This window comes from Aethalodelphis obliquidens, unplaced genomic scaffold (genome assembly GCF_003676395.1).
Source record: "Aethalodelphis obliquidens isolate GAN/ISIS:26980383/991018 unplaced genomic scaffold, ASM367639v1 scaffold1, whole genome shotgun sequence".
Taxonomy (NCBI): domain Eukaryota; kingdom Metazoa; phylum Chordata; class Mammalia; order Artiodactyla; family Delphinidae; genus Aethalodelphis; species Aethalodelphis obliquidens.
Window position 1 is genome coordinate 15,655,912 of NW_020837945.1, and position 13,169 is coordinate 15,669,080.

Consider the following 13,169-nt stretch of genomic DNA (forward strand, 5'->3'; position numbering starts at 1 on the left):
GGGAATGGACTGCAGACATTCCTCATGAGTCCAGGGCCTGATCCATATCACGTAAGCTCTGAAAGTTATCATCATCATCATCATCATTTGCTAATGTTTAGCTTTCTATCTGCATTCTGCTTCTGGTTTTTTTAAATCAAAATAAAAATATTTTGTTTTATTAATTGTAAAACTAACTTCCAAATATAGTTCACTAAAAAAAAGCCACCCAAGTTTTTAAGTAAAAAATAATTAATTTAGTGTAAAAAAAAAAAGCCCCCCAAGTCGTAAAAAAAGCCCCCCAGAGTTGGACAAGAATGATATCTCCAAGGAGAACCACTGAAGCTGCTATCCTATGTTCCCTCTCAGGGCTTTTTTTTTTTTTTTTTTTGTGGTACGTGGGCCTCTCACTGTTGTGGCTTCTCCCGTTGCGGAGCACAGACTCTGGACGCGCAGGATCAGTGGCCATGGCTCATGGGCCCAGCCGCTGCTTGGCATGTGGGATTTTCCGAACCGGGGCACGTACCCGTGTCCCCTGCGTCGGCAAGCGGACTCGCAACCACTACGCCACGAGTGATGCCCGGAAGCTGCTATCCTAAACCGAGTATACTCCTCATTGCCAAATGCCCTTGCCCAGTGTGGACTAGAACCGTGTGAGCAACACTGAACAGACCCAGAAATTGATGGTGTAGTCTTATAAGAAACGAATGGTTTTGAAGAACCTTAGCATTCTCTGATAAACCATATTAAATAAATAAATCCAATCATGTTATTTTCTGATTGGATTCGGTAAAGGCAATGGAATCCCATAGTTCTTAGACTAGTTTATGATTTTCTGCTTAATTGATATGAGCCTCTATGACTTTTTTTTTTTAAATAAATTTATTTATTTATTTTTGGCTGTGTTGGGTCTTCGTTGCTGTGCACGGGCTTTCTCTAGTTGTGGCGAGTGGGAGCTACTCTTCGTTGCTGTGTGTGGGCTTCTCACTGCGGTAGCTTCTGTTGTTGCAGAGCATGGGCTCTAGGCGCACGGGCTTCAGTAGTTGTGGCACATGGGCTCAGTGGTTGTGGCTCGTGGCTCTAGGGCACAGAGCCTCTATGACTTTTAATATTTAGTCAATTAACCAACAGCAGTGTCCTTTAGGAGGTCTCCCAGCCCGTCTCCCTGCTTAGAACTACCAGGGACCAGGTAAGGATTCCGGAAGTGTCTTCCCCAACCTCAAATCCATTCTTCATTTGTTTTTTGTGAGACAACCTGTCCCTCCAATCTGGCCTAGAATTCCTTTTAGTGGCATCATTGCTCTGTGTGCAACCAAAATCAGAAACACTGACCCTCAAAGAGCAGAGCTGAAGACACACCTGTGAAGGCTGTGGCTAGTAGCAGACAAGCATGGGAGAATGGTTGTCTGATCTTGACCCCTGAACCCAGGAACCATCTGCAACCACACATCTTACTATCTACATTAACATCACTCTACTATTCCAGGAAACTTGGAAGATGAAGTTGCAAATAACTTGAGCATTTCAGGAGCCTCCTCAAAAAATTCATTTATCCAAGCACTAGACCTTTCACTGGTCCTCTTCAGAGCAAATATCCCCTTCTCAGAGCAACAGTTTCCTTAACCAGGTTTATCAGATGAATGTTTATGCTTCCTGACTGTTTTCACAACTCTCTTTATGTTTCCCAAGTCTCAGTTACTATATTACAAACTTTGCCCAAGCCCAGTCAACCCCTGCCGCATGGAAAGACCCACTTTACCCCAGACCCCCTAAATACCCCACCTTTACCATCTTACCCCCAGGAAGCTTCTTAGACTCTGCTTTGCTTTATCCACATTTTTGGAGGCTCCTTTCAGGGAGTCAGTCATCAATATTCCCTTCCCTTCCACTACCAACTCCAACCCGTTTTTCTCCCCCGCTCACACGATGCCGAGGAATAAGCAACCCAAGGAAAGCCTTGGGCTCTGTGGGGGGTTGCAGAGGAGAGAAGTGGTGCAGGGCTTTCTTCCTGTGGGTTGGAAGAGGACTTGGCAATCAGAGCTGGAGAACCCAGCTTGGCCTGCAGGGATCTATGGACCCCAGGGAGACCGTCTCCCTGGCCCTCGAGAGATGAGCTAAGCACTCACAGATCACAAAGCTGGGAAAGCATGAGACAGAAGGAATCGAGACTGTCCCAGGTGTCTCAGCAATGGGCCAGTGGTCTGCCTGCATTTATTCTGCTTTCCTAGGAGGCTTGGCTGCTGCCATTTGGAGACCTCCACAAGCAGAACTACGCCACAGCGGGTAATGAAGAAAAACTGACACACGTAAGAGGCTTAGTGGTCAGAGAAAGAGAGAGCAATCAATTGGATTGTTCCGATTTAGCACAGGCCAGGAGAAATAGAGGTGGAGGAGAATGCCTAGGGAAAAGAAATGAAAAAAGTCCCAAATCAGGTTCAAAAACAATCTGAAGCTAAAAATGATCATTTCCAGCTGACATTTCATGAGATGAGTTGGAGGAAAAGAAAGCCATGTTGAGATTCAAAATAGTGGTATAAAATATCTAATGGAATAAAAATCTTAAAGCACAAAGCAAAAACATAAATAGGTGGAAATCATGAAAGAAAAATAAAGAATTTGGAGAGAAAATGGCTACAATCCAAGAATTCTATAATCAAATATCCTGCCAGTAAAAACAATAACAGAGGTTCCAAGACACAGAGGGAGATAAAAAGAGGAAAAACAAATGAGTAATAAACTATGAATATATACATACATACATACATAATATAGATAGGTCAATATAAGCACTAAAACATTATATATATGTATCTGTATATATATATATATATATATATACACACACACACACACACGTAGTTACATACGTATATATCTTGATAACATATATGTAAATGAACAATGATTTAATATCTAAGAATGAGTTAAAAGTATTAATAAGTTAACATTGGGCTTCCCTGGTGGCACAGTGGTTAAGAATCCACCTGCCAATGCAGGGAATATGGGTTTGAGTCCATGTCTGGGAAGATCCCACATGCCACAGAGCCACCAAGCCCGTGTGCTGCAACTACTGAAGCCTGTGCTCCTAGAGCCCATGCTCTGCAACAAGAGAAGCCACCGCAATGAGAAGCCTGTGCACCTCAGCAAAGAGTAGCCCCCGCTTGCTGAAACCAGAGAAAAGCCCGTGGGCAGCAACAAAGACCCAGCACAGCCAAAAATAAATAAATAAATAAAATAAATTTATTTTAAAATATAGGTTAACATTTACTTAACTATGAAAGAGGTGCTGTTTTAAGTTCTTGTCACACAGTAACTAAACATTTGCAAAGTCCCTTATGAGGACAGCACTAGTATCACCCCCACTTCACCAAGGAAGAAACTGAGGCACAGAGTGATTAAGTTTACTTAACTTGTGACTTTTACCACAGTCACAAAACAAGGAAGGGGCAGAACCAGGATTCAAACCCAGGCTCCGGATCCCAATGTTTTTAAACACAACAACCCTGCATCATTCTCAAAAAGGGACACTTGAAGAAATATATGTCAAGGAGAAATTCTAACAGGAGTGTAAAATCAAAAGTTCTCAACTATTTCACCCCAAAGTAGTGGAGTTGAGAATTAAAGCTGGGAGGTAGGGAGGATTTACAGTAAAACTTCCAGAGGTCTCATTTGCTGGGAGGGAAGGTGGAAGGAAGAGTAAAATATTCCGGAGGAGTCGGCTAATCAAGATGGGAGGGATGTATGGTAAAGTATAAAGAACAACTTGATAAGAGAAATAAGTGATATCTTGTTTCCAGCAATGGTAAAGAAGTACATATATAATTATGAGGACCACATAGAGAAGATACAATGGAAAAGTATAGTCATTATCAAAGAAAAAGGAATGAATTGCAATATGATCAGGTCTAACAAAGAAACAAAAAAGAAAAAAATAGAAATCTAAAATAAATAAAAAATATAAAATTAGGTGTGGAATAAATAGAATGCCTCGATCATTAAACTACAAAGCAGAGATTGTCAGATTGGGTTAAAAAAGAAATCCTAGCTGTATACTAATTATAAGAAAGACACACAAAGCAAAGTGATTAAGAAAGGTTTGCCTCTATAAGGATAGAGGATTGCATCTAATTTCAATTCTTCCAAAACTACAGCAAAAGGTCTTGTAATGAATGAGCACAGAACCTTAAGGAGATGGAGAATTGGAGAGGCAGCAACACAAAGTTTGGGTTTGGAAGTATCCAGATGTGAGAAAAACAGATGGCTTGGCTCACCGGAAGTGGTAAGCCATCAGCAGAGAAGGTCAGGAACCAACTTGAGGACTTTCCTGTTGGCACAGTGGTTAAGAATCCAGTCGCTGGGGCTTCCCTGGTGGCGCAGTGGTTGAGAGTCTGCCTGCTAATGCAGGGGACACGGGTTCGAGCCCTGGTCTGGGAGGATCCCACATGCCACGGAGCAACTAGGCCCGTGAGCCACAACTGCTGAGCCTGCGCGTCTGGAGCCTGTGCTCCGCAGCAAGAGAGGCCGCGATAAGTGAGAGGCCCGCGCACCGCGATGAAGAGTAGCCCCTGCTTGCCACAACTAGAGAAAGCCCTCGCACAGAAATGAAGACCCAGCACAGCCAAAATAAATAAATTAATTTAAAAAAAGAAAAGAAAAAGAAAGAAACTCATTCAAACAACACCCATTAATGATAAAAAAAAAAAAAAAAAAAAGAATCCAGTTGCCAATGGACGGGGTTGCCAATGGACGGGATATAGGTTCGAGCCCTGGTCCAGGAAGATCCCACGGAGCAACTAAGCCCGTGCGCCACAACTACTGAAGCCCGCATGCCTAGAGCCGGTGCTCTGTAACAATCACAGCAAGAGAAGCCACCCCAGTGAGAAGCCCGTACACCGCAACAAAGAGTAGCCCCCGCTCACCGCAACCAGAGAAAGCCCGCGCGCAGCAACGAAGACCCAACGCAGCCAAAAATAAATAAATTTATTTTTAAAAAAAGAACCAACTTGATACAATGCAGAATCCTCCAAAGGCTCAGGAATTGGTGGCAGCAGGTACCTCTGGAAGTGGGGACAAAGCAAGAAACTAAGATAAGAGGATGTGTTGAAATCTGCTTGAGACACAGGCAGGCCCTGAAGTCCCTTTTCTACTCCACACTCCTATCCCGCCCCCCCCCCCACCACCAGTGGAAGAGTGGGGCTTTGTTCTCTGGAGAAGGGGGAAGAGAGGCTGTGTGGGTGCACGAACTGGAAACGGAGGGATTAAGTCAAAGTACACAGTGTTCCTGCCCTTCTCAACTTCCACAATGCTGATGAGCCCTTGCTCTCCAGACAGGCAGGAGACTGGAAGAGTCTTCTCAGGGGAACCTGACGGGCCCAAGAAGACAGATCTAAAGATACTGATATAGGAGGAGGGAGAGTTCCCAACAAATTCCACAGCTAGATCACCTCCAGCCTGCCAGCCTGAGAGTGCACTCGGAGCTGCCCTCCAGGATTTCAGCTCCCCACTTTTAAACAGGGGCAGACCACGGAGGATTACCAGATACCTGAGGAACATCTCTAATGTGGAAGACAAAGACCAAATATGGATATGTACAACTGATACACTTTGCTGTACAGCAGAAACTAATGCAACATTGTAAATCAACTATACTCTAAAAAAAAAAAAAAAAATCCCACAAAGAAGGCATCTTGGAAGAAACAGAGACTGATGAGTGATGAGAGAGGAAAAAATACTTTAAAATATACATATATATATATACACACACACACACATTCAGGTTATATTTATAGAGAGAGAATATTCTCTCTATATATAAATTCAGATTTAAAAGAAGATAATCCATCCATGAAACAAAATGGATAGCGTAAAAAAAGAAACATTCAGAGAAGGAAAAGAAGTTCTTTGAAATTAAGAACATGAAAGTAGAAATGAAAAAACTATGTAGAAAGGGTAGAATAGAAAGTTTAAGGCCTACCAGCAAATAGAGGAAAAAGACACAGAGAAGAAAAATGAAAAGCAGAGGTGGGGGACATAAGAAAATCTGAGAACTAGTGCCACCAACTTTGAATAAAGGAGTTTCAGAAGGTGAAAAAGTAGAAAATGTACCTCAAAATTAATGACTTTAGTTAAAATTTGTAATTAATATGGGTGATTGAAGTATATAATTGCAGAGAAATATGAATATATGTTCATATAATGAATGTGGTTTTTTATGAAGGAAAAACTAGATTAATTTTGTATTTAAAGTAAAATGTCTCATCCCATAATTTAATGGAAGGTAGCAAAAGAAAAAAAAAACTTGAATGGATACAAGTTGTAGAAGGTTTGAAGTAAAGTAAAAATATGCTCAAATTTACTGAGTCAAGGAAATGCAAATTAAATGCACAATACAATACCACTCTATACATCACTGGACTGATAACCTCTGAAAACAGATAACATCTCTTGTTAGCAGGTTACAAGGAAAACACACAGTTATGCATTGACAGATTAATGTCTTCTTGGAGAGCAGTCTGACAACATCAATTAAAATTTAATTCTCCATACCCTTTGGCCCAGAAACCTCACTCCTGGGAGTCTGAATTATAAAATCGGAAAGCTGCAGTACAGAGGATTTATGTGAAAGATAGCTTATTGGACCACAGCACATGATGGCAAAAATAGAAACAAAGTGAATGCCCATCAGTAACAGAACGGTAGATTCACTCATATTATTTTTATATGAGGGAATGGTCTATAGCCATTTGAAAGAATGGATCCAAGCCATGGAAACTGGCTTGGAGGGACCAGTACCTGGAGCTGTTGAGTGAAAAGCATGTATAGTATGATTGCTTTGTATAAAATACATGCATAGAGATATGTGGGCTTCTGCATGTATATATTTGAGTAGGACCATGTGAGGTTGGAGGAAAATGTGAAAGGACACTTGTTAACATGGATTGGGAGAAGTGGGTAATGTGGGGATACTAGTGAGGGGGAGAGGGGAAACCAAGCAAAAAAGAAAAGAAATTCACTTAAAAACAGAAGCAAACTTTGATCACCTTTATACATTTATGCACAGGTGTATACATTTTTTTAATTTATAGGGGAAAAAACTGCTTTATTTTCAAGAAAGGGAGAGACTGATTCGATAAGATGAATTCACTGTCACTTTGTGAAGCACAGAGAATCTCATGATTTGACATCCTGACTTGGTAAGTTTCGATTGTGAGGGCAAAGGTTGAGGATTTGGTTTAAGTGTCATGTCTCAGATGACATTTTAATATTGGGATCTAGAGGATTCCCTGGGCATTGTGCAGAAGAGGAATTATGAATAACAGAAGAGGTGTAGAAAAGACAAGGAGAAAACTAAAGCTGAAGGAGTTTACCATTTTGCAGAGGGCCAGCTCGAGGCACAACCGTTTATAAAATTGGCTCTTCAACAACAGGAGCTGTTGAGGGTCCACTGTGCAGGTCCACTTATACGCAGGTTTTTCTCAATAGTAAACACTACATTAGTATATATGATCCGTGGTTTGTTGAATTTGCAGATGCAGGACCTCAGATACAGAGAAATCTCAGATACAGAGGGCCAACAGCGAACTTTCAACTGTGCAGAGGGTTGACCACCCTAACTCCGGCATTGTTCAAGGGCCAACTGTATAAATTGCAGTTTATCCGCAAATTCAGGGTACTATCACTTATAAACACACATGATTACTATACTAATTCTGTGTGTCAAGGAAAATTGCGTTATTTAAGTTAGATATGCAATTTGTAAATCAGGAAATGGATTTCAGTAAAGTGAGAGTCTTATGGAATCACCAGTCAAAATCCATTCCTAAATTTATGTCTACACCCATTGACCAAGAGAGAACAATTGGTAAGACCTTTGACCAAGGTCTCACACATATGAAAACCTTTACACCTCCTGGCCAAACATTTTTTTAAATTTGTAAGATTTCTCTAATTTCAAGGGAAAATAGACTTAGCCTACCTTTCTATTACTAATCAAAATTAAATTAATTACTAGAGGAAATAGTAATAATGACATTAATTAAATGGGTGTAAAATAAGCATTACTCAAATGTGCACTGTCATTGTGTGTAACGGGATTTCTTCTTTCTTGGAATTCACAGCACTTAATACTCATCCAGACCCCTTCCTAGGTCCACAGAGCTTTCTCTAGGAAAGGTCTAGAGCAAAAGAGGTTAGAAAAGAGGAGGGAATAAGCATCCTCTCCCAGTCCCAGTGGTGGTTGTAATTTGGAGATGGGATGACAGATGAAGCTTCTCGGATGGGGTCCATGGAGGGTAAGAATGTCAGCCTCGAAGGAAGATACAAACTAGCAGCACAGGAATATAATTCTTCAATGAAGAAAGGGAAGTTCTTGGACTCTTGAGCTACACTTCTGGAATCAGAAAATGGTTTGGGCCAGCCTACATTGAATTCAGATTCATCTTGAACTTTGGGACTTACCTAAGTATCTTTTCATGTTTCATTTTGACTAAATTTCACACAATTTGAGTCAATTAAACACTGCAGTATTATTTCAGACTGTTTTGTTTGACCTCCAAAACATTCTATGGTTTGTTTACTGAGGCAGTAAGATGAATTAATACAACCACTATCACAGGTGTTTTACTTTACAGTTTACAAAATGTCTTCTCATTCTTTCTCTTGTTTACAGTTTACAAAATGTCTTCTCATTCTTTCTCTTGTTGGCACTCTCAATGGGCCTGTGAGATGGCACTAATAAAGCTGGGATAATTATCGTTATGTTAATTTGACAAATGGGAATACTGGGACTTAGAGGGGAAAGTGACTTGCCCAAGCATACCCAGGTGCTGGAAGGTTGACTGCCATTCAAATTCAGGTCTTCTAAGATTACATGCAGTATTGGTATAAGTACAGGGAATGTGTATTTTTGTATGTTACTGATGTGGCTGCCAATTGCTACAATGTTTCTGGAGGACAATTTGGCAATAGGTATCAACATCCTTAAAATGGGTGTCTAGGGAATTCCCTGGTGGTCCAGTGGTTAGGACTCTGAGCTTTCACTGCGGGGGCCTGGGTTCCATCCCTGGTCAGGGAACTAAGATCCTGAAAGTCATGCAGCAAGGCCAAAAAAAAAAAAAATTGGTGTCTTAACTAGAGCTGTCATAACAAAATACCATAGACTGAGGGGCTTAAACAACAGAAATTCAGTGTTGTTGGGAAAAACACATTATATTTCTGAACTTCATATCCAAAAGGAGAGATAATAGCAGTACATACTGCTTAGAGTTGTTATGAATATTATGAAGCTCTAGTACAGTACCTGGCAAGTCATAGTTTCCTTATCAGATATTTTCACTAGCCATTAACAGAACACTCAACAAAAATGGTTTAATCAATGGACATTTATTCTCTCAAATAACAAGAAGTCCAGAAACAGGATTAGTTAGTTTAGCATCTCAGTAAAGTCAAGGCTTTTTATTAGCTTTGCTGCTGTTTTTAATAACTTTATTTCTTCATGGCCTCAAGATGGCTGCTGCAGCTCTATAGCCCACATCCCCACATGACAACTTCCAAAGTTAGGTGGTGAGGGAGGAAAATCCTCCCCAGAAGCCCTCAGCAGATTTCCCCAGAATTGGGTCACACACCTACCCTAAATCCTAGTGCAAAATCCTGCTCAAAGCTGGGGCATCAGACTAGAGGGGAACTAGTGGGAGGGGTGATTCGATTACAAACAAGTCTTACAATTCTGGACTCTCCACCATAGGTCATGCTTCAGAGCTGCCTCTTGTAGTTGTGCAGACTGTGATCAGTACAAGGGCCCTAGACCAAAAGAAGTGGATAGGGACCAAAACCCAGCTCAGCTCTGCTCTCTAAGCCATGACCCCACTGCTGAGCTCCTTCTACCTGAAGAAGGGAGCATCTTCTTCTTCAGAAGGGCCACCTTTTGGTGCTCACAAAGAAAGCTTAGGCTTGCTAAGCCCTGGACCACCCACAGGAAAGTGCTTCTTTCTAATACTAGTGGAGATTCCATATGGGCTACCTGTAGCCCTGTCTGGCTTGATCCTAGAGACTGGGGACTGGCATGTGCCTACCAATGGGAAGACAGAGAGATTCAAGGGACCCCAGTGGTGGGAAGAAAAGGTCAGGAGGCAGGCAAGGACTGTCTAGAGCCTACTTTCAGAGAGCTACCTTCAGCAATATTTTAAGGAAAAAAATTTCTTTCTGTGCTACCATAAAACAGAAACTCCCTCCATGTAGCCTCCTTCCTCCAACAAAGCTAGAGTGCAGGGCCATATGCCTTCCAGCCAAGGGGTAACTCTGGACAGGACACACCCTCAGTCCTAGGCAGCATGGGTAGGTGGTTTAAAGCACTCTTGAACGTCACCACCCCTATTCCTCCGCTGGCCCATCTGCACTGAACTTCCAGAATAAGATCTATGAAAAGAATGTCCCTGTCAGGGAATTTCTTATAGCTTTCCTGAGTGTACCATGTGTTTTTGTGCCCCTGTACCTCTATATGTGATGTTTATCCCCATGGCCTGGAATCTCCCCCTACCCCACTTCTCCAGGTAAACAATTACTTGCTCCTTCCTTAAGGATTCAACTTGAATGTCCTTTAGCTCATTAATCAGATTTCACTGGGATTATGAGTTTACGGGTATGACTCAGCAACCAAGCAGGCCCTCCTCCCCGCCAAAGACCTCATCCTTATCATTTCAACTTTCAGCTCAGAGCACAAGAAGCTCCATGGATTGAGCCAGGATCAGAATGAAGGGCAGCACCTGACCTGTTGAAGGTTAATAAATTAGCATGGTGCGGGGGGAGGGGTGGAAGAGAAGCTACAAACCACCTACAGGAGGATTGAGAAGGATCAGAGAGAAAGGCCTCTTAAACCTAAAATCCTCCAGGGCAAGCTCTACCTCCAGTGTTGGGATCCTAGAGGCAAAGCAGAAGATCAGGATTGGCCCAGAAGTTAATCAGACTCTAATCCCACTGGACCTGGATACCTGGGTGGAAATCAAACGGCTACAGGTTAGCTTCTTCCCTCCCCCTCTGAACACATTTTTCTCAGTGTGACAAATCATACCTGGGGCTCTCTAGGGCCCTGTGCATGGCACTTCAATGGGACCCAGTGTTTGACTAAGGAGAGCTGGTTATTCACAAAAGCTATCGAATAACTATTGAATGTATCTGATCGGGGCAAAGCTAGGCCCATGTGCCCCCAGAGGATGGCCAGTGAGTCTCCAAGGCATGAAAAAAGACTGCAGGAAGGATATGGTTTAGAAGACAATACAGGCAGAAAGAGAATCTCCACCTCAGTTAATGAGGATGAACCGGAGTTCATAGCAGTCGTACTTTGGGGGTGATGCTTCCTGGAGGGCTGTAATTAGAGACGGCCACACACACATTCTGTCATGCAGGCAGGTCAACAAATACACAGCCCTTTCCTGTGTGTGATTCCAAATACTGCCGGCCCGGGACAGTGTCAGGTTTCTACACAGGACTTTTCTAATCCAGACAAGCTTTCCCTTTGAGCAAAGGAGGTTCTCAAATTAGCATATGTGGGTAAGTCTGGTCAGCGCAGAGTGGAAAACAGCAAAGCTCGCCTCCATGTGGAGAATTTGCTTATGGGTCAGTCTGCGGTGCCGTTGGAAACGCAATGACTACTGTGAGCTTCCCAACTCACGCTTCTTATGACGGGGTGGGGAATAGTGAACACATTTAAGGGGGTGCAAAGGGGTTTTTCTACTGGGACAGCAATAGTTTAAATGTAAACCATAGCTCTGGTTGAGAGGAGACGTGGAGAATGTTTCTGAAAGTAGAACAGAAGGAAACTTGACAGGAAAAAAAGTTTTGGTTTTTTTTTAATTGAGATGTAATTGACATATAACATGATATTAGTTTCAGGTAGACAACATGATTCGATATTAGTATATGTTTTGGAATGGTTACCACAGTAAGTCTAATTAACATCCATCACCACACACAGTTACAATTTTGTGTGTATAAGGAGAACCTTTAAGACCCACTCGCTTACCAACTTTCAAATATACAGCACAGTATTATTAACTACAGTCACTATGATGTACATTACATCCCCAGGACTTCTTTCTTTTTTTTTAAATTTATTTATTTTATTTATTATTTTTGGCTGCATTGCGTCTTCGTTGCTGTGGTGGGCTTTCTCTAGTTGCGGTGAACAGGGGCTACTCTTGGTTGTGGTGCATGGGCTTCTCATTGCGGCGGCTTCTCTTGTTGTGGAGCACGGGCTCTAGGCACACGGGCTTCTGTAGTTGTGGCACGTGGGCTCAGTAGTTGTGGCTCACAGGCTTAGTTGCTCCACGGCACGTGGGATCTTCCTGGACCAGAGCTCGAACCCATGTCCCCTGCATTGGCAGGCGGATTCTTAACCACTGTGCCACCAGGGAAGCCCCCCAGGACTTATTTCTTTTGTAACTGGAAGTTTGTACCTTTGACCACCTTCACCCATTTCACCCACCCCTCTCCTTCTGCCTCTGGCAACCACCAATCTGTTCCCTGTATCTATGAACTCAATTGTTTTTTTGTTTTTTGTTTTTCGTTTTAGATTCCACATATAAGTGAGATCATACAGTATTTGTCTTTCTCTGTCTGACTTAGTTCATTTAGCATAATGCCCTTAAGGTCCATCCATGTTGTCACAAATGGCAAGATTTCTTTTTTTTCTATGGCTGAATAATATTCCATTATATGTATCACATTTTCTTTATCCATTCACCCATCAATGAACACCTAGGTTGTTTCTATGTCTTGACTATTGTAAATAATGCTGCAATGAACTTGGAGGTACAGATATCTTTTTGAATGAGTGTTTTCATTTCCTTCTAATAAATACCCAGAGTGGAATTATCTGTTGTTTTTACAGGATCATTTGACTTGATGTTGACACTCACCCTCTGAGTAGCATGGCCTTGGGGGATACAAGGTCTGAGACTGGTTTGCGGGGGGAAATGTGTAACAAGAAGGAAAAAAAAATGTAAACAGCATCATGGCAAGAGTTTGTGCTGATGGGAACGCTCCACATAAATTAGAACCGCTGCATGGCCAGACGGTTGGAAACCTGGGAAGGATGAGGACCTGTGTAATACAGAGGAATTTGGCAAAGGGGCCTAAGAGAGACATACAGAAATATCCTCTGATATTCATGTATCATATGACCCCTGGAACTCAGG